The sequence below is a fragment of the Felis catus genome, chromosome B3 (assembly GCF_018350175.1).
Source record: "Felis catus isolate Fca126 chromosome B3, F.catus_Fca126_mat1.0, whole genome shotgun sequence".
Classification (NCBI taxonomy): domain Eukaryota; kingdom Metazoa; phylum Chordata; class Mammalia; order Carnivora; family Felidae; genus Felis; species Felis catus.
In genome coordinates, this window is record NC_058373.1 from 128,535,829 (window position 1) to 128,559,084 (window position 23,256).

The 23,256-nt window shown below is 36.4% G+C and overlaps 1 long non-coding RNA gene across 4 annotated transcripts in view; it reads right to left on the reverse strand.

The window, feature by feature from the left end:
* LOC123386165 overlaps window positions 1-23,256 on the reverse strand; it is a 135,464-nt gene that overhangs the window by 41,587 nt on the left and 70,621 nt on the right. The window contains exon 3 of one of the 4 annotated variants that reach the window (XR_006599879.1): window positions 18,624-18,756. The exons of the other annotated variants lie outside the window; for them this stretch is intronic. This is a non-coding gene — a long non-coding RNA (uncharacterized LOC123386165). The remainder of the gene's footprint in view (window positions 1-18,623; window positions 18,757-23,256) is intronic. 4 annotated transcript variants of the gene reach the window in all.

Consider the following 23,256-nt stretch of genomic DNA (forward strand, 5'->3'; position numbering starts at 1 on the left):
AAAATGTATCATTTCTTTTGCTATCTAGTATAAATGCACTTTGATTTCCTTAGGGTAAGTTACTTTCTTGGTTGGTATACTTCAATTTTCTCATGAGCTCACGGTGTTAAATGCCATGTAAGAAATGGACAGAGAGGTATAGAGCTGAGGGTCCAAAAGGTACTATAAAACAGATGACAGGACACTTGCATAGGACTCAGAGCATCTCTGCTCAAGTCAAAGAGATGACACTAACTTCAAGACAGGAAACTGCACGTCTTACTACCACCTGAGTGCACTTCATAATCTGTTTTTATTTGTTTTAAGAATAAAAACCATTAAGAAGTCACACAAATTCCTCAAAAAAATTTTTGAAGGGGGGTTGGGGGAGACAGAGAGAGAGACAGAGACAGAGAGACAGAGACAGAGAGGGAGACAGAGAGAGAGAGAGAGAGAGAGAGAGAGAGAGAGAGAGAGAGAGAGAGAAAGAGAAAGAATCTTAAGCAGGCTCCATGCTGGAGCCCAACTTGAGGCTGGATCTCAGGACTATGAGATCTTGACCTGAGCTGCAATCAAGAGTTGGACACTCAACTGACTGAGACACCTAGGTGCCCCCAACATTTTGTTTTAATAGCTCTCAGTCTTGATACTATAAGTTACTTAATAAGACAATTTGTATGAAAGTTGACAGTTATTCAGCCTTTAACAGAAAGTCAAAGTACACTGCACACACTAAGAAAGTGCTGTGACTTGGTTGGTTAAATTCTAGATGCCTGATGCAAGATCTTATGTTCAGTGCAACAACACACACTTGCATGGACTGAAACAACTGTCTCCACTAAAGGTCATTTTTTCAATGATTTATATTTGAAGCTACATGGCATATCTTTACTTACGGAGGAAAGCTTTCTGAAAGCTACTGTGTGAATTTCTATTTAATAAATAGGTTTTGGGAAGCCATAGCATCATCTATGGGAAATTAATTGTGAAAAATCAGTTCAGTTCAATCATCAAATTCAGTAAATATTTATTAAGTAAATATATAAATAAATAATATTTATATTTATTTATTAATTTATTGTGCTCACTATAATGGAGTCTCAAAGATGCCAGACTGTATTCCTGTACTCAGTGAGCTTATTCTAGCTGGGGAGACATACAGAATTACAAACACTTGAATAACCCAATGAAGAGAATGGTTGATGCTAACTGGCTCCAAGAGAAAAAGCTTCATGGATAAGGGACTTTGGGAGCTAGGTTTTGAATGGGTAGAATTGTTGTGAGAAGAGACTAATTGTAAAACAAACAAACAAAAAAAAACCATTAAAAGGACAAATACATAAAATGTGTGCTTACCAGGAATACAATGCAGTTCTAAGATTAGGAAGAATGATAGAATGATAGAATTTGATGAGCTAGATTTTAGCAAAGTAACCTTTTGATCCCCAAAAAACTTAAGTGAATCTTTAACAAGGTAAAGCCTCTTTTTATATGTAGAAGCTTACTTTAAAGGAGAATTCAATATGCAGAAGATATCCACTGCAGTGCTTTTGAATCTAGAAAGTGAAACGGATGAGGTTAAGGGAATTTGTTAACCCTCAACAACTGCATGCAAAAATTTTTGTCCGATTTTTTCAACTTGACTCCTCAAAACTGTAAACATTGCTCTAAGATCATCCAGAATCCATAAATGGGAATATAAAGTTTCCCAAACTCAGTATGTCAAATGTCCATCAAGTTGCTAAAACCAGAAATCTGAGAGTAAATGCTTATGCTAAGTCCTAAATCACTAGTCTGTTTCCAAAAATACGGTATCGTCATATGTCTCTGCATCTCTATGGAAACCCTGTTTACCTAAATCACCATGTTCTCACCTGGATTAATTCAAAGACCTCCTAATGGTTTTAGCTCCTAATGATCTCTTCTCCATTTTCAGTGTAATTTTTAATATAAATCAGCTCCAATCTATCTTTCTTAAAGCCTTTCATTGTTATTCTTTGAATTATGATACAATTCAAACTCTGCCAAAGAGACCACCTACCAGTCTTACCTCTCACTGCTCTCTCCCTCTGTGCTCCAGCTATAGAAATAATCTCTGTTTTCTTTCATTTCCCCAAACACAGACAGCTCATAATCAATGCAGGGCCTTTGATACCTTCTACCATTAGCACTTTCCTTTGCTTAAATGTTACTTCCTTAGAGACCCTACCTGACACCCAAGTCTAAATGACCTCTTGTTATGGGGATGCCTACATGGCTCAGTCATTTGAGCATCCAACTTTTTATTTTGGTTCAGGTCATGATCCCAGGGTTGTTGGATTGAGTCCCACTTTGGCTCTGTTCTGAGCATGGAGTCTACTTAAGATTCTCATTCTCTCTCTCTCTCTCTCTCTGCGCCTCTCCTCTGTTCTCTCTTTCAAATTAAAAACCTCTTGTTATGAATCAGAGGACGTTGCTATTTGTCTTTATAGTTAACACTAGAGAATCTACTATCATTGTGTGTGTTTACGCCTAGTAGGAGGCTAGGTAAGATTAGAACATAGCAATACAGGGTCATATTTGAGGCATCATTGTATAACCAACATCTAGCATAATGTCCACAACCTACTCGATGCTCAGTAAATGTCTGTGCTTGAAACAACTGATAAGCTTGCCTTCCCCAACCTTCTCCAATGAACATTAATGGAAAGCATCATCCACTTGTATCTCCTTAAAGTAAAGAGGGGAAAATAAATGATTTCTATACTTGTAAGATTTGAGTGGCCAACCTCAGGCAAATGGTAGTCAGCAGAGTAAGGTAGATTAAGAATTCGGGGACTTTCATCAATATTTATAGTAGGTAGAATAAGGGTCCCCCAAAAGATCCATACCCTAATTCCTCAAATCTGTTAGTATGCTACCTTAGAGGGCAAAAGAGACTTCTGCAGATATGACCAAACGAAGGGACCCTGGTACAGGGAGATTATCCTGTACTATTCAGATGTGCCCAATGTAGTCATAAAGGAAACTGGGGGCAGGAGAGGGCAGGTAGGGGGAAATTTGACTTCAGAACAATAATAAAAGGGAGAAAAAAAATTACTGCTTTCAAGATGAAGAAGAGGACAATGAGTCAAGGAATGCTTCAGTCTCTAGACGCTGGATAAGACAAGGAAACAGATTCTCCTGTAAACCATCCAGAAAGAAAGGCAGGCCTGGTGACATCTTGAATGTAGCCCAGTGAGACAGGCATTGGACTTCTACACTCCATCACTGTATGATAATAAATTTGTGCTTTTTAAGCTTCTGAGTTTGTCATAATTTGTCACAGCAGCAATAGGAAATAAATGCACTGCCTTTAATTAAATGCATTCTGGGCAGCCCCTTATTATTATATATAACAGTTCCGGAAACTTTTCTCAGTCTTTAAGTGTAAAAGTGTTCAATATGGCTTATATCTTTCTAAAGCTCTAACAAGTCTTGCTTTTTTTTTTTTTAAAGTTTGTGTGACAGGTCACATGTTAGCTCTAATTGTTCACACTCAGTTCATTCCAAAGCAAATAAAACAAGTTAGTAGCTCATTAGCTGATTGCTACCCATATGCGTACTTATCAGCAGCTAGCTTTCAGGTTAAATTATAACTGTTTTAAAAGGGAGAGAGCCACCAGCTGAAATTGTAAGCACCTGTTGCTTTTCAGAGAAACTGTGCCTTATCACAGAGACACTCTCATCAAGAGTGACAACCACAGCATTTGGCCACAGCATTGCCTGCATTTTAGAAAAAATGAGCCATCTGGGTCTGAAGCAGAGGGGATCTTGGCAGTAAGTTTCTTTTTCCTTCTTCATTTTGTTCTGTATTTCAAAACTAACTTTAATTTCTCTGCTGTGATTTGCTACATGTTACAGAGTAAATTTTAATGGAAAAAATAGATATTTATTTCTCTACCTTTCTTCTTGGGAGTCTTCTGAGATCTCTCAGAAGGATTTTCTCCGTGGTAATGAAGTACAGAATATAGATCTTCCTATACTTCACTGAAAGAGATGTTTCACTGAAGTTTTATTCTCAACTCCCCTTTTCTAACTACTAAATTCTTTATAGTGTCTTTCCTCCTAGGCCTCTAGTAGCCATTCAATACAGTGCTATGTAAAATGAGATTCTATGGTCTGAATGGAAAGGGGTCTTGGAGAACATCTATTCTAACCCCACAAGGGCTTCTAAAACTTTTTCATTCAATTATATCTAGCTGGGGAGAAAGTTCTAAAGCCACAGCCCCCTTCTCTTATTTCTATAAAGACTTAATTTACCTTAAAAATTCATGAAAACATTGCCTTCTCTTCCAGGATATATTTGTATCTACTTTGTCATAAACATACTGCCTCCTCTATCCCCTCTGAAATTTTTGTTTAATATTTTCTAAGAACACCTTTACCCTATATTCTTTGACATATTACTGAATTATTCAATTTGAGAAATTCTCTTATATTAAGTGTCATAAGTGTCATTTGTGCATAGTACCCATGTGAATATTCACATAGGTACTATGCGCAAATGAGTAGGTTGCATACATTTGGCCCAAAATATAATTAGAGAACAATCTGAAACATGTCATGATGTTAAAAAGTGCACCATTCAAGAGAAAAGTCCTTCGGGCTGAATTCCTATATATAATTCCTATATATCTTCATGGGGATCAGATTTAAATGTCAATTGTTTTCACAAGGGCAGCCTACAAATATAAATAAACATAAATGTAGTAGTATGGCTTCATTTTTCCAGAATTAGCCCTAAAGCATTAAGACTGAGAACAGTAAAATTTGAACAGAATATTGAGGAAAGGAAAGGGTGCCGAGTAGTTTAGAGTATTCATGGAGAGGCACTGGCAGTTCAAGCCCTTGAACTTGAAGGAACCATTTGAGTTTTGATAGTTAGGGACCTGGGAATGTGCTGACCTGCAACAGAGGTTCTCACACTTCAGCAGGTGTCAGAACTGTCTGGAAGGCTTGTTCAGGGATTCTGCCCCAGGGATTCTGATTCACCAGGTCTCAGGTAGAGCTGAAAATGTGCATTTCTAATGAGTTCCTAGGTGATGCTATTGTTACCTTTCCAGTGACAAACTTTGAGAACCACTAAGACAGAGGAACTAAGCAGACAAATTTGGTCTGGTTCATTTTTTAACTATGAAACTGAGAATTCTCAGGAGGGAAAAACCAGATGTAGCACTGACAGATGAAATACTGTTTTATAATCAAAGGTATAGACTATGTCACATTAAATGGCACAAAATGACCTTTTAAGATACATGTAAGTATCAGCAACATACACACAGGTTAACATAACAGTAGACATGCTATTCTATCATTTTTAATAGTTATTTTTAACACTGTTGAAATATTTAACTTAATGTTTGATGCCTATAACATTTCAAACCACAAAACCATAAGGCTCTCTTTTCTGTTTTTTTGCAGAAATGGTATTAGCTTTTTATTTTTTTAACATTAGTCTTATTTAATTAATCTGTATTTTAAAATGATGCTTTAGTTATTTTGAATTTTTTGGAATAGTTTATCACTTGTCTGCATTCACAAAGGCTGAATAGCCATATATGAAGATTCTACTGTTTTTGTCCTTTCCATATGAAGCTCCTTTGCCCAAGAAATGGCATATCTCAATTATTTTCTTGTTCATTACTTTAAGTTAGTGGAGGAATAAATTTCAAAGCCTTGGTTCCCATGATATACATCTCTTAATTGTACCTACAAAATGCCAACTTCTGACTTAGGTTTTTAATATTATAATTATCCTGATAGATGATTGAGGTTTTTTTGTTTGTTTTGTTTTTTGTTTTTTATTTCAGTATGTATCCAGGACGGGAAGTTAGATAGAGAGAAGTCCTATCTTGAAGATTAGTTAGTAATATGTTAGTTCTGCTTATTGTCTTTTTTTTTTAATGTTTATTTATTTTTGAGAGAGAGAGAGAGAGCACAAAAGCAGGGGAGGGGCAGAGAGAAGGAGACAGATAATCCTAAGTGGGCTCTGCACTGATGGGTAAACAGCCCAGCGTGGGGCTCAAACTTCCAAATTGTGAGATCGTGACCTGAACCAAAGCTGGTCACTCAACCGAGCCACCCAAGATCCCCAGTTCTACTTATTTTCCAAAGCCTCTCTCAGAATTGCAAAGCTCTGCCTCTCATCACCCACATTAATAACTGAAGACATTCTGCTCCTGGGTGTCTTTTAGGTTAAGTAGAGCAATGAAATCCATGGGGAAGAACCTATCCCAATTGCCCTAACCCACTCACAGTGATCCATCATAAAAAGACAGGGAGCAAAACAACAACAACAACAAAAACCCACAAAGAAATGATTTATTGTGTAGAGTAAATGCAAGAAAAAATATTACCTCTACCCTCCTGTTCCCAGCTTTCAATAGCCAAAAGCAATCATGAAATATAGTTATTAATTTGCTTTTGTCTTATGCCTAGAAACTAACAAGAGCATATTTTACCTGTGAAAAGCTATGATAGAATATGAAAACACATTTGATTTCCCAGTCCCATTATGTACATATGTATGTGGTCACATATATACAAATTTATGGAATTCAAGTACAAGAAACAATTTTGTAAATATTAGTTTCCTAAGACCATGTTGGTATGGTATTCCTCATGTAACTTTTACTATTTTTCCTTTGATATGTTTTCTTTGTTTATATTTTATCTGTTGAATAAATTAATTTATCCTTTTTGTGATACAGCCATCTTATTCCCCAAACTAAAGCTATTAAGTCTATATGCATATGTCTGAAAGTTGATATATTCATATATACCAATCTAGTTTTTCTCCTGGTGATCTCATAACGTTGGCAAGATTTTCGTCTGGGTACAGAAGTACTTCATGTTCCTATCACAAATAATAGTCTTTTATAACTAGAAAGAGAGGGAAAATTTAAATATTTTCTGTTTGGGGGCAGAGAATATTATTTAGTGTGGCTGTTACATGACCATGAGGCAGAACCAAGAAACACATATGTAAGTTCAGGGCAGAAAGTAAGAAACTGTATATCCAAAATACACATTTTCTTCTGATGATGCTCCACAAATTCATTTTAGATAAAATCCAAATATATTTCTAAAACTTCAAATTTCTAGTTATTTTTGTTTTCTATTTGAACTGAACTTTATGCAATTCTAAACCAGTGGAGATTCAAAAAGGCCATCCTATATAGACTATGTGGCTATGAGATTAAAATTAACTGTGCAAGAAGTTTATGCAGTTCAAATATTAGTAAGTATAGACAATGTTGAAAAGATAGAGTCTAACAGAACAATCAGTTAGAAACCAATTATGCATGTGACCTCTATTGTCTCTGAGTAATTATATGAAGAAGGTAGAAAGATAAATGGAATACCAAAATACTTCTTATTTTACAGTAATTTAAATAATCCAAATTAAATTAAGGTGGTCTTAATATAAGATTGTTTATGTGGCCTTGCCCTGATGTGTTAGAACCATAGGCTAATTATACCCTGATTGTCATTATATCAATAAATACTATGTGGCTCCATAATGCCTTTCAAAAATTTTGTTTTTCATATGGAAGGCAAGTAGAAATCATTTTCTCTATTGACTTCATTCATTTCTTCTCCATTTTTATTGGATCTTGGTAAGCAGTTAAGCCACATGAATATATTAAATACAGCCCTCTAGGATTTGAAGCTTACAGTGTGAAATCATCAGTGTAAGCTTCAGTTCTGGTTAACATAAAATATAAAACATGACTAACAAGTCATACTAAAATGTTATTAAAATGTTCATGCTTTACATTTTAACAGTAAATGAATATTACAAGGAAGAAAATAATAATAATAATAATAATAATAATAATAATAATAATAATGTTCCTATTATCCAAAGAACTCCTGGTCAAATAAACTGTTTCTTTGAAAAAAAATTTTAAAAAGTCTACATTTTCATCCAGGCTCAAGTTTTGAATGTTAATTAAGTATTGTGGAAAAAATACTTGTTGCCTATCAAGTTGGCTTGTAGTTCATTGTTTACATAAGCAGTGATTTTACCTAAGATATTTGTGACTAATGACCTAATTTAACCAGGTTACACAGAACAACCTGAGAGACAAAAGAAAAATCTAGCTTTTAACCACAAATCACATACGATAACCTTCTGATTTGAATATGAAAACTAACTCTCCATAAAATACTTATTTAGGGGCTCCCAGATTAACAAATTTGATGGAAACTGACCTGTTTTAATAAACTGCATCAATTCATCCAAATAACCCATTTTAATTATTTTTTTTCACTTTGGTCACTAGAGAATTATTGATATGGCATGGCAAAGATAGTCATAGAAGCAAATCCATCCTTCACAAATGATTTTGAAAACACATTTAAAATAAAAAAGCAACATAAAACTGTTTCCTACCTTTTTCCCAATTGCTTTCTTTGTGTTTCATCAGCTTTTTTTCTGGTTTTCATGTCCATTTCTAATGATAATGTGAAATTAATAATATCACATTCATTTTTAATTTTTGTTCTTCAGGTTTTGTTTCCTACTTTATATACAAATAAAAATCCTATAAAATTGCATACATTCACCTGTACACTAAGAAGTGTGTGTGTGTGTGTGTGTGTGTGTGTGTGTGTGTGCACATGCATGTGTGTGTGAGTGTAAGAAAGCAATTGAGATAAAATTGACTTTGGGTGAAACTAACAAAATTCCTGATATACGCCATGCTTGTTGACTGAAACAATCTAAGTGAGAAGTTCCCTGTGTTGAAATAATTATCAAAACAAATATGTAAGAGTCATTTCAATGTTAATCAAAACTATTATCATAAATCTTGCTTTCAGATAGATGAAGCTAAAACACAGGGAATCAGAATTTTAGTTTTTAGTTTATGCCACTTTTCTCATGATTACCAAGGTACCTCCCCATGAAACTCTGTCTATTCAGACAATAGAGTAAACAAGAGTAATTGTTTTGTCAGTATGCACACACAGAATACTGGCTAGATAAATGAATATACACAAACCCTAATTCCCTGAAAATTGGTTTGATAATTCTTCTGCACTTTTGTTACAAATTCAGGCATGAGTTTTCTTTAAAATGTTCCTTCTAGGGGTGCCTGGGTGGCTCAGTCAGTTAAGTGTCCGACTTCAGCTCAGGTCATGATCTCACAGTCCATGAGTTTGAGCCCCGCGTCTGGCTCTGTGCTGACAGCTCAGAGCCTGGAGCCTGCTTCAGACTCTGTGTCTCCCTCTCTCTCTGTCCCTCCCCTGCTCGCGCTCCATCTCTCTCTGTCTCAAAAATAAATAAAAGCATGAAAAGAATTTAAAATGTTCCTTCTTTTACACACATTTTTGGTTGAATTTTGTACTTGAACTTTACCACCGTTCCTGGACATCAGTCAGCATCAGCTACTGGTAGACTCTAAAGTTGGTGATATTAGTGCAAGACTTTGGTGCTCAGGATCCCTCCATTCGTGAGTGCTTCATTCCCCCAAACAACTTCCCCACCCAGCCACTTTACCTAAATTGGCTCACGTTATCCCAGTTTTCCATCTTCTAGATTTCTTACACAGATAATAATGCACTACCAATTCCAGGATCACACCCTAATTCCCATCCCAAAGGACTGGGCTTATGAAATTGAAGACCAGTTAGTGGATGGGACTGATCCCTCTTTCTCTTACCCCTTGCTCCTTACTACGTGTCACCCAAAACAGTACCCAACTTAACAACCAACCAAACCTCAAGAGTGTTACCTGCGTTCAAATAATGCATTATATGCTCTATACCATTCTCCTTTTAGCTGCCTGCTCTTGGTCCTCTGGTGTCCAGATGTTTATCATACATCAGGGGAAGGGGGAATGGTATTTAAATGTGAAAGCAGGAGGGCAGAGCTAGGAATATGTAAGAGTATCAGTGAAAATTCAGTGAAGATTGAGCAAAATAGTCTTTGTATGCTTTTCATTAGAGTATTTTTTTCATCAAAAAATTCACGTGCTATTTTTTACCTTCAAAAATTTGAAAAATTCTGGCCTGATTCCAAAACTAAAAGATGAAAGGGAAGGGAGAGAAATGGAGCATGGCTGCTTGATAGAAGTAATGAAGAAAAAAATTAAGAGCTTCCTGCCACTGGAAGCTAAAACTTCCAGAAAGGAAATTGGACAAGGTTTCCACCACTACACCTTCCCACAAAGAGTGACTTCCTTTCAAAGCTCTCCTCTGCCTTTCCCTCAGATAAGATTTGATTTAAGGTATTGGTATTTGCCTTTTTGAGGGTGTGCGTCTCCTAAATGTCTAATAAGAGATGGCATCACCTAACTCTAAGAAGGGTATGTATTTTGCTTTATTTTTATGAACTCTCTGATTTGAAATATAATCATCTTTTTCTGTATGCCCATCTATTGGATTCATTTTTTTGACAGCTAAGTCAAAGAAAAATATGAAATCAAATTATAATCTGGTTTAAATTGTAACTTCAAATAAAATTCATTCTTGTGGTGATTGACACCCAGTGGCATCTGGAGAAGAAATATGGTGTTTCCAACTCACACTGATTAGGAAAAAATAATGGATATTAAGTCAGTACACTAGCCCTAAATAAAATGAATTTCCCACTCAGTCTCATTGTGAAAATGATAATAGCTTTTCAAGTTTCATGATACATAAAACACTACAAATGATGCATAAATTTCTAAATGGAGAAAGAAGAAAGGGAAAGAAAGAGATCCGGGCTCCTTTGTTGAGTATCACACCAGACAAGTTTGTTAATAGGAGACAGACATTTACGAAACTATAAATCTCAGGAGATGGATATATATGAACTGCAATCTCTTTAAAGATTTCCCTTTTGACAATATTTTAAAGTTTACAAACTCCTGTTGCGTGTTATCCTGTCCCCCCTTTTATTCCCCACAAATCTCCATGAAAGAGGTAGTAAATTTTGTGTGTGTGTGTGTGTGTGTGTGTGTGTGTGTGTATATATGTGTGTGTGTGTGTGTGTGTGTGTATGTGTGTGTGTGTGTATATATATATATATATATATATATATATATATATATATATATAGTAGACAGTATAATCTCCATTTTCAGTGGAGAAAACCAATGTCTATAGATACTAAATTTTGTCTGGGTTGTGGATACTGTGTGCAGTTTGAGGATTTGAATAAAAGCTTCTGGTTTGGAACTCCTTTCTTTGCACTCCCTCTGGGTGGAAAGGATACAGGCATAACAGCACTGAGCATCAAAATGTTCTTTGCCCACTATTTCCAAATTCCTACAGCAACTACCATCTGCTTAAGAAAACTTTTTAAGAATATAAACATTGTGTGTGTCATATCTATGTAGTTACAATCAATAAAACAGATATTTATTGAGCATCTATGCTGTGTAAGACACAGCAAATATCACTAACAATGAATAATGACTTGTACCTACCTTCAATGAGCTCTCCCTCGATGGGAGATAAAAGATGAGAATTTAGAACATGGGAATAAAAGAAATCTAGTAAGTAAAACATGGAGGAAAATTCATTTGCTGTAAGAATCAGATGAGGAAGATACAACTTCCACAAAATCAGGGCAGAACAGTTTTACTAAAAGATACTGCATCACAAGTAGGTTTTAAAAAATTGAAAAACAAACATTAAATACAATGGCCATAGTATTTTCAGGCTGAGGGAAAAATATGACAAAAAATTACAGGAACAGTAATATCAGAAGACAGTGTAACATGGAGTGTAGAATATTTGAAGGAAAATTTTGATAAATAAAACTGGAAGCATTGGTGAACACACGGATGACCTTGAACATCAGGGTGAATGTATACTTAAGGAGGCAATGGAGCATCTTCAGAGTTTGCGTTTTGTTCTGTGTGTCTATTTTTTGAACGGGAAGTTAAGTGATCAGATCGCTTTGTCAAAATAAATAAAGCTGCCTAAACACTGTTTTAGAATAAAGAACACAAATGCATGGAATTAGCATGGCAATTATAATAATCTGGGCCAAAGGTAATGACAAGGGGATCCCCAATGGGGGGACAGGGGTGGATTTGCAAACTGTGATCAGGACAAGTCAAACACATGTAAGGACTAACTAGATAGGTATCAGGACAAAAGAGACAGAGTCACAATTGATTGATTTTTCTCCTCGGTTGACTAAAATAATGCTGTTGCTTTTCATAGGATCATAGAATCCCATGGAAATCTGAACTGAAGTAAAAATTGATGGATTCCATTTTTTAGAAACTTGAGAGAGGGGTGCCTGGGTGGCTCAGTCATTTAAGCATCCAACCCTCGGTTTCAGCTCAGTCATGGTTCATGAGTTTGAGCCCCACCATCAGGCTCTGTGCTGACAGCGTGGATCCTGCTTGGGATTCTCTCTCTCCCACTCTCTCTGCCCCTCCCCTGCTCACTCTCTCTCCCTCTCTCTTTCAAAACAAATAAATAAACCTGAAAAAAAGAAACCTGAGAGAAGTATCTTACACTCAAAAAGAGGAAGAATATTTTTAAATCCGATAGGGCTCATTCAAAATTACTGTCTAGGAAAAAGTGTCATGTTTCCCTTCACTCTCACACTAGTACTGCACTCACAACCCTCTTGACCTGGGCCAGTTATCCAACACCGCTGGCTTCCATGGAGTTCTGACGCTATCTACCTGGAGTTAGCATCAGCTCCCACAAGTTAAAGGTTCAGTCCCAGGAGACTGTTCTTTCAGATGACAACTGCAAATACCAGATCATGCCCACTACTTCCCAAAACTGATTATAAATCGGGGTTCCCACAACTGCCTCCTTGGGTTAAATAATGTGCCATAACATCTCACTGACTCCAAGAAATGTGTACTTATGTCTTGCCAGTTGACTTGATTATAAAGGATAGAGATGAACACTCAGATGAAAAGATATGTAGGATGAAGTCCCAAAGAATATCAGGCACAGGAATGTCTGTCCCTGAGACATTGGGTGCACCACCGTTCCAGCACATGGATGTATTTGTCAATCTAAAAGCTCTTCAAACTCTGTACTTTGGGGATTTTTTATGGAGCCATCATCATGTAGTCATGATTGATTATTAATTCAACTCCCAGTCCCTTTCCTCTTATTAAACCCTGGAAGATGGAGCTGGAAGTTCCAAGCTTCTAATCAGGGTTTGGTCCTTCCAGTGGCCAATCCTCATCCTGAAGCCATCCAGGAGCCCACCAAAAGTCGACTCATTAGAACAAAAGATATTCCTATTACCCAGGAAATTCCAAGGGACTTAAAAGCTCTGTCACGAACTGGGGTCAGAGACCAAATATTAGTACAAAAGATGTTTCATGCTTTTATCACTTAGGGAACTACAACGGTTTTAGGAGCTCTGTTCCAAAAAACTGAGATGGAGACTAATAAACATATATATTGTTTATATTATTTAAAAATTATCAATTAGTATTTTTCTTTTGGTATCAATTAGCATTTTGGTTCAACAAGTAGAGAGAAAATTCTGAATTCTTATTAGGGTCAAGGGAAAGTAGTACTGAGTTGTGTTCTTACGAGACAGGACCTAGTAATGTTAATTGATCTTTTTATTGACAGGCCTAAAGTAAATGCACCATTTACCTAATGGGTGATTGATGAGTTTGCCTTCCAAATTGAAAAGAAATATTTCTCACATTCCACTGAATCCCCCTTTCAAATTTAAAGCATAAAGCACATTTAATTTTTTACCAATGTGACAAATGGGGCTTATCAGAACATGACATTTGGGATCCATGCCATGGGGCTATCTTATAAGTGAAAAAGCTTTATAATAAGATACTTCTGCTGCTGCTGCTGCTGCTGCTGCTGCCAGGAATAAGTTCTTCAGTGAGGACTAAGCAGACAGGCATTATGCCAAATTTCACACCAATTCAAATCGTATTTGGACTAACCTTTAGGGATGGAATTGATTTTCTGTAACAAAGTTTTACCACCACTGAGAATATTCAAAAGAAAACACTGCAAGCAATTCTAAAAAGACATTCCTGAACTGTTTTTTTTTTTTTTTTTTTTTTTTGCAATGACAACCTGATTAGAATAAGTTTAGAGCCTCCCATGGTGACTACTTTGAAGGATTAAATATACCTGGGACATTGAATTTCCAGTACTTTTGGTAAAACGTCTATTTAATGATTTTATTATAAAATACATGCATGTAAATGCAATCCTATCTTTACATACACACCCCTGAAGACATACTGCTCCATTTGATATTTGACAGATGTCATATTATTTTCCCAAATGTTTTAAGAATAGCACACTAAAACAGATCTTTCCTAGTATGAAACCCCATGTGAATTTTTAAGGATCACAAAGTCTACCTTTGATTCATTTACACTTTAACTCATCATAATGTCATGCTGTAAGAGACATCTGAAATAAGAAAAGACAGCTAGGTATCTTTCCAATCTTTCATTTCTTAAACACAGAATAACCATCTTAGCTAATTATAACGAAAACTATCTCCTCATAAGATGTAGATCAATTCAATATTCAGAAAAAAAATTCTTTAAGTATAGTCTATGGTGAGAGGGGGGAAAAGAAAGAAAACCTAGGGGCTATCGGAAGTGAAGAGTCTCTTACTTCCATGCCATTAATTACCAGATAAAGAAAGCAGGGAAAGCAGAAAGTAGGAAGTGCTTTATAAACAGGGTGCCCTCCCAGCTTTGGGCCAGAGCTACAGGGAGAGCTGAGTCCTCTGTTTGAAAACCCTATTCTTTTCAGCTAGATAACAACGACCCCTCAAAGAAATCTATGTATCTATATCTGCATCTTTATATATACATAAACAAATACACACACACACACACACACACCTATATACATAGGATATGTGATTGTTTATATACATATGTATGTGTGTGTGCGCGCGCACGTGTGTGTGTGTGTGTGTGTGTGTGTGTGTGTGTGTAGACAGCTAGACATATTGACAGAGAGTAAACTTTAAGGATGGAATTGATTTTCTGGAACCAATTTTACCACAATTGAGAATATTCAAAAGAAAACACAATAGCCCTTATAAGCAATTTTGTATATAACTATAATGCATATGTTTTTATAATTCATATGATACTCATATTATTCATATGTTAATATAATTTCATATATATATGAATATAAAATAAACATTGAAAGTAACATTCTTTGAAGTTTTGCTCAAATCATATTATATTCAAATCTTAGTGGGCTTTTTCCTAAACCAATTTTTTGGGGGGGCAGGGGGTGAGTGCATTTGAGAAAATATTAAGGGTATTGCTATAAATTTATTTTTTAATGTGGTATTTCTGTGAATCTTAGAAAACAGTATAATGTTCTTGTCTTGAATGACTGCCTCTACCTCTCCATATTATTATCTACCTAGAGACATTACCTTCGTATAGGTCAAATCTAAAGTTAGTGCTAAAATGGACCTAAATATTAACAGATTCATAGATGAATTTGCTTCCATTCTAAGCAGAGTGTCTTCCCATTTTTAACTGAGTCTCCACCTTTTTTAAAAATTGAAGTCATTACTGCCTGTCAGTGGAAATGAACATGCTTGAACTCCTGATATAGATGAGAACACATAGTCTGTCACAGGGATAACACATTGGTCATGGGCAGAATTTTAAGAGAACTGTTGGCTATGGCAAGTCACAAAGTCTTATAAACCAGTGTCAAATGATCTGCCTTATCAATGAAAGAATTTCCAATGGTGGTTATTTGATAATCAGTAGCTAAGATTGTCATGCTCTCTCCCCTTCCTCCTCTTGTAGAGATAATAGTAATAGTTTCATTGAGATGTCCCTGAGAAAGAGACAGTGTGTTTCCTGGGTTCAGTATTTTCATTTTAGTAAAATCAGAATTTGAAACTTTAACTTGGTAATTTATTACTTGTTGAGAGCACAAGTTGTAGAATGAGGTCAAGTGTGCTTGAATTCTGGCTTGCTACTTATGAGCTAATTACTCTGAGCAGGTTGCCTAACTACTCAGAGACTGGGTTTCGCAATATACAAGGTGGAAAATGAGAACTCATTAATTCATAAACTTCATTTAAATAATAATAATTGATTCTTTGAAATGCTAGAAAATGCTCTGAAGATGCAAGGATGTGCAGTGACCACACACACAGCAGCCTCCCAGAACTTCTATTCAGTGGGGCAGATAAACCATACCACCCAAGAGTCATAGGGATGGTGGTAAAGTGACAGGATAAGTGTGACAAAGGAGAGGCATTCATGGTATAAGGATATATTATGAGGAGAGTATAGGTTAATTAGGAGTGTCAAGCAAGACTCAGACTTTAGCAATGAGCTGAGATCTGGAAAATACGCAGGAGTCAACCAGTTAAGTAAAGGGGAAAAAAAAAAGTATGCTTTAGCTAACAACTACAATGGCCCCCAAGGTACAAAGAGCATTGGCAGATACAGGGACAGAAAGTTAACCATTGTGCCTGAGGGAAACATACATGTGTATATCTGTGCATGCACATGCACACATGCATTTATGAAAAACATAACACATTGTAAACATAAAGTAGAATCACACTTTATCAATTTCTCTTCAACTTGCTTTTAAAAAATATTATAAGTATAGGTATCTTTCACATCCATATGTATATATCTACTTCCTCCATTTTAATGATTGGGTTAGGTCCCCTCAGATTTAGCATAAGTATTCCTTTATTGATACAAGAATTTGGGTATTTTATGTGTCTTCAATTACAACAATGTGTCAGTGAATGTTCTTGTACCTGTACCTTAGCTCAATCATGTTGATATTTCAGTAAGACAGTCAACTCTTGGTGGTAATTATACTCTGAACACAGCATTGCCTGTGCCCTGGTGGGAATTTTTGTTTAATGAGAAGTAAATAGTTGCATGAATAAATTCATCATTAAAATATTGGCAGACATTCTGAAGAAAAGTAAAGCCTTTTAAGAGGCCAGAGAACCTATTTCAACAGGTACAGTGGGTCAGAGATGGCCTCTTATGCTGAGACAGAGCAGTAGAAATTAGCTGGGAGAGATTGGAATCTGGGGGATTCAGGAAAGAAAGAAAGGGTCATCTTATCTGAAAAAGGTGGCTGAAAACCTTGGCAAAAGGGGCAGAGAGATAGCTTTGAGGAACATGTACACCTGAAGAGCACACTACACCTAAAGAGAATGCCAGAAAATGAGGAAGAGGGAAGACTCAGCTATGAAGAAGCTGCCTTGGTGATGAAAAGCCTTGTGATTATACTTTGTTCTTCGTGCGCAGAAATTACCTGTTCTGTTTGATTCTTTCCTGTTCCCTTTGAACTACTGAAGGTGACTAACCTGGCAACTGTCTTGTAAGTGCTCTGCATCGTTTCCACATTTACACTTTCTTTTAAGCCACCCACTTGCAAAGACCACAGGTTGCACAAAAGAATCACTGGGGAACGGGAGAGCTTAAAAAAAGAAAAAGAAAAAGAAGAAGAAGAAGAAGAAGGGAAAGAGAAAGAGAAAGAAAAAGAAAAAAAAAGAAAAAGAAAAAGAGAAAGAGAAAGAGAGAAAAAGAAAAAGAAAAAGAAAAAGAGAAAGAGAAAGAGAAAGAGAGAAAAAGAAAAAGAAAAAGAGAAAGAAAAAGAGAAAGAAAAAGAAAGAAAAAGAGAAAGAAAAAGAGAAAGAAAAAGAAAAAGAAACTTGCGACACCTGGGTGGCTCAGTCGGTTAAGTGTCCGACTTCAGCTCAGGTCCTGATCTCATGGTTTGTGAGTTCCAGCCCCTCATTGGGCTCTCTGCTGACAGCTCAGAGCCTGGAGCCTGCTTCAGATTCTGTGTCTCCCTCTCTCTCTGCCCCTTCCTCTTTCATGCTCTCTCTCGCTCAAAAGTAAAATAAAAACATTAAAAAATAAAAAATAAATTAAAAAAAAAAAACAATACTTTGGCCTGCCTCCATAAATCCTGATCTAGTCAGTCCAGAGCAGATCCTGGCCATCAGAATTTTTTTTTTAAAGTTCCCCGGGTAGAGTCTGGTTTGAGCACTAGTGTTTTAAGGTGCAGCTTCTTAAACTATAATGTGCATACGGATTACCAAATGCAGACACTGATGCAGATCTGGGGTGGGCCTGAGATTATGTTTTCTTGACATGTTCCCAGTGAGGCTGCTGGAATGAGGAGACACTCTAAATAGCAATGATCTAAGGGACTCAAATTTGGGCTCATGGCCATATAAGCAATAATCTCTCAGACCCAGCAGAGAAGGGGGAAGGGTAAAAGAAAAAACTGGGATAGGGGGTCAGGAGCCCTATATTTTATTACCAACAATACATAAATACAATTTACAAGTATAATTTATAAATTCATGACTTTTGTCCAAGTCACTTTTACTGTCTTAAATACGAAACGAAAACATATGTGTTTCAAAGGTCTCTCTGGAAGAACGAGACAGAAATCTGAATAGATTTGCGGTATATTATCACTATTACTAAGTGTGGTTACTGTTGTCATTGTAGTGACCAATAATTGAGCATATGCTGTGTACCAAACACTGGATTAGGTGCTTTTCCTTTATATTGATTATGGTTTGATTATCTCCATTTACGGAGGAATAATGCATCCTACACAGGGAAAGTTACTTGAAAATGGTTTAGAATTTTACAAATACATTTTATCATCATTACCTTCTTCTGAGGTCTGTTGATCACTTTGATTTAATTGGCTCCTGGTTCTTTGTGATTTATAGCCAGGATCCCTCACCTTCTTCTGTTACTGGTTTGTTCAATTATCCAACTTGAAGCTCTCTTTCACCGAGGCCTGGGGAGTGAAAATGATGCACACAAAATGTATCCAAGGAGATGGTTCTTAAAAGGAAAAGAAAATCCTCTCTTCTCTCCGGTTTCTACATGTGTGTACATGGGTGTACACATGCATGAAAAAAAAAAGCCGAGTCAAGAAAATTCTGACCTTTGCAACACTTTGTTTCCTTTTTTTGTCTGGTTTGCAGGTGTTCTGTGGCATTCAGATTTTTGTGGTTTTAGCATATCTTCGGGGTGGAAGGAATTACTGTTTTGTAGAATTGAAAGTACAAATGTAATTAACATTCCTGTTTTATGGTGTTAGTGATCGTAGAAAACTGATGATTTTTTATTGTAGGTGTGAAATTACACATAAAATGGTTTTAAAACCAAAATGTAAAAAGAAGCCTCTAGTTACTCATTGCTATTAAAAGTGTTATTAATATTTTACATATTAACCTATTCTCCTAAGAATATAATGTCTTTTTCTCTAAAATCCAAAACACAAAAATCCTTTCACTTAGCATAATTCTGTATCACTCTTTGTCTCCTCTACCTATGATCCATACCTTTTTCTTGGTTTCACACCACTATAAAGACAAAAGAAAACCACCAAAAATATGAGAGAGGTGAGTCAATATATATGGAGGGTATTGTTTTGGGAGGAGAGAGAAAATTCTACTCTACCTGATGATAAAAATTTAAGAAATGAAATGACAAATTTTGTCAACTCTCGAAGTCTCTGTGTGCTTCGTAATGGCTAGATATTCAGAATTATTTCAAGAAGTGACAAATTTCCACTTTTCATCAGGGCATTTAACAGTCTGTTAGCCAAAAAATATGCATTTCTTGTGGGATATTTTTTTAAATATAAAGAATGTTTCTTCAATTAGAATGTCATTGCACAAAAATATCAACAGAATGATGCCCATAATCCATAAAGACAGGGGGATAGGGTAGAAGACAGGGGGGATAGGGTAGAAAGAAAGAGCAGGGGAGGGGGAAGAAGGAGAAGGAAAAGGAGGAGGGGAGGAGGAGGGGAGGAGGAGGAAAGAAAAGGCCATACACTCTACGTTATTTAAGAATCACGCAAATTCCATAGCATAAACTGAAGCACTAAAATATTAGAATGCTGTCTAACCTGCAATTCTGCACAAGTGGTAGGCATCCCAACTTGTTACATATTTTTAGCATGCTGGAGCATGGTGACAGAATATCAGGAAAGGAATTATACATAGGGAACTAAACTGAGATTATGCCAATTTTCTTTAAGTACTTTGATGTTGATCTGAACAAGGATTCCCATCTTTGAGAGTAAATACATACAAATTGTTATTGGCTTTCTTTTTGGGACTTTTGAAGATCATAGAGCAAATTGCAGATAGGAACACAACAAAATAGAATTTCTGTTTTCAGCAAGCTTTCCACAAAGTCTCGGTACCAGGGAAAGGAAGGAAACTATTGCTGACAGTTTCATGCAACACGTTTGACCAGCCTAGTGAAATAATTTGACCTTCCCAGACAAAAGACATGTCACAACTAGAAGGTGAAAGTCTGTCAGTCAAGAGCCTCATGTTGCAGAAAGGGGAGAAGGGAAAAGGGACAGAGATCAGGGTTAATATGAACAAGGGAAAATGAAGGACAGAACATTTCTACCAAGAATTTAGGAATACTTGAGGGGTCATCCAGGAAGGAGGTTAGAACAGAACTGTTTTGAGAAGGATCGTGGATAACGAATAATCCAAATAATATATAACGTGAGGACACAAAGGGCTTGAGGTGAAGGGAGTAAGACAATGCAGACACACAAAAAAGGTTAAAAATGTGTAATTCTTTCTGCAATTAGTCCAAAAAAGATGAGATAGGATAGGTGTGATATTCTGTTTTGTCATTACTTCTTGTCCCTAAGAATACCTGCCGATTGTAATCTTAAACTGCTATTTTTAACAATTAACAATCACCATCATCATGTATACAATTACATTGAGTTTCTACTATTTTAAACATGTTTTCTGAATCATGCTATACCTATAATGAAATGCATTAAATAATCTAGTATTAACTGCATTTCTAAAGTGAGGTTAACATTTTTGGTTCACTATATTGCATTTCCATTATACCAGCTAACATCTTCGACCTGGCAAATCTTAGGACATAGGTAGATTTTTCAGGAAGAAGAGTCATGGGCCAATTCAGCCCAGGGCTTGACTTCAAAACCAGTCCATTCTTTGTGCAATGTGTATAAACTTCCTTCATATGAGAACAGGAAATTGGTAAACAAAATCTTCTGAATGAATGAGGGGGTCTCAGTGGGGATGGTGTAGGAGAGAAGATCACTATTACATAATTTGGTTGCCTGAGTCACTGGAAGCAAAATGAGAGAGAAATCTGACTGGCATACAGAGGGCAAAGTCTGGCAATATTTGATTGCTATAAACAGCTTTGCCACATTGTCAGGCCTTTCAATACATATGTTCCAAAAGGACACTGAATTTTAAAACCACAGTAATTCATCAGAGTGGCACACTTCCCACTTGATCACACTCTGTATTAATGTTCTAAAATATGGACAATTAAAAAGGCAATTTTTTTTCTTACTTTTCATTTTACTTCAAATAATTTTTAAGAGCCACTACTTAACCAAAAACAGCTGTATCTTCAAGTCCCAATCATTATTATGGAATCATTTCTAAGACTGCTTTGATTACTTTAATGTGGTTTAATTTTGAACATTCTAGTAAAATCTTATATAGTACACAAATGGAAAAGCCTAGCCAGTCTTAAAAAAGCCTTTAAGAGCATATTTTTTGTTTCTTTCCTTTTTCACATCTTTCATTCATATTGAAATTCCTGAATTCGTTTAGGGCATTTTCCACCAAATAACTTTCTTCAAGGTCTTTTGTATAGAAGACATGTGATCAGATGTTTTATTCAGCAAATGCATGTTAAGCGTACTCTTTTAGGCTGGAACTACCTGAGAATGGTATGAGGGTAAAAAGATATATTCTCTTTTAGTGGCAAAAGAAACTGAAAAGTGGGGGAGAAGTCGTATGATTAGTTTATGACTGATGCTCTCTCTTTGATACAACTAGTGTCAAGTGGCCAAAAAAGTTTGCTGTTTTTTGGGTTATTTTCCTTCTAAATACACATAAAGAGACGACAACATGATATAGTGAAAGAACCTGTTTGGAGTTTGATTGAGGCCTAAATACGTTTGATCCCATGTGTGGGGAAGTTAGTTATCAGATTGGCAATTTCTTTTTTATTTTTATCTTATTTTTATTTATTTTTGAGACAGAGAGAGACAGAGCATGAGTGAGGGAGGGGCAGAGAGAGAGGGAGACACAGAATCTGCAGCAGGCTCCAGGCTCTGAGCTGTCAGCACAGAGTCCTATGTGGGGCTCGAACCCATCAACTGTGAGATCATGACCTGAGCCAAAGTTGGACGCTCAACCAACTGAGCCATGCAGGCACCCCAATTCCTTTCTTTTTATAAAATGAAAATGGGTCTAAAATTTCAAGGGGGTTCTGAAGGTTAGGGAGAATGTAAGTGATAATGGCCTGTTACTGTTTACTACCCAGCTGTCACTAAATAAATAAATAAATAAATAAATAAATAAATAAATAAAATGTGCAAAAAATAAAAATATGATATCAAAATGAAAAACTTCAGTATAAGGAAGGTGTGGGGCACCTGGGTGGCTCAGTTGGTTAAGCATGCGACTTCAGTTCAGGTCATTATCTCATGGTTCCTGAGTTCAAGCCCCACAGGGGGCTCTCTGCTGTCAGTGCAGAGACCAACAGCTTTGGATCCTCTGCCTCTCTCTCTCTCTCTCTGCCCCTCCCCTGCTCTCTCTCTCTCAAAAATAAAGTTAAAGAAAAAAGGAAGGCATAATCGCATTATCAAAAATCCACTTAAATAGTGCTTTATTTGCTCCTAAACAAACTTGTATCATCTAATCTACTTGTAACTGATGCCGAGTAAGTTATTCACTGTCCCTGCCAGCTCAGAGCCCTTTTTGGGACTCTCCTGAGCAAAACCACACTAAAAGAACAATGCTTTTTTTTTTTTTTTTTCTACGTTTATTTATTTTTGGGACAGAGAGAGACAGAGCATGAACGGGGGAGGGGCAGAGAGAGGGAGACACAGAATCGGAAACAGGCTCCAGGCTCTGAGCCATCAGCCCAGAGCCTGACGCGGGGCTCCAACTCCCGGACCGCGAGATCGTGACCTGGCTGAAGTCGGACGCTTAACCGACTGCGCCACCCAGGCGCCCCTAAAAGAACAATGTTCTATGGGCAACCATGGTATGAAAAATGTCTGTGTTGTAAATCAGTGTCTCTAGTTATGTATTTCATAGCAGAATTTCCTGATTAAAAAACACAAGTGTGAAAATGAGATACAATAAGAAATATATTTGGTATTTGTTCTCAATTCCTGGCACAGAGTGCCAAAAACCCTTATAATTTCTTGAGTGATAGAGTGAGAGGAGTATTTTTTGTTATTCATAACGAGCCC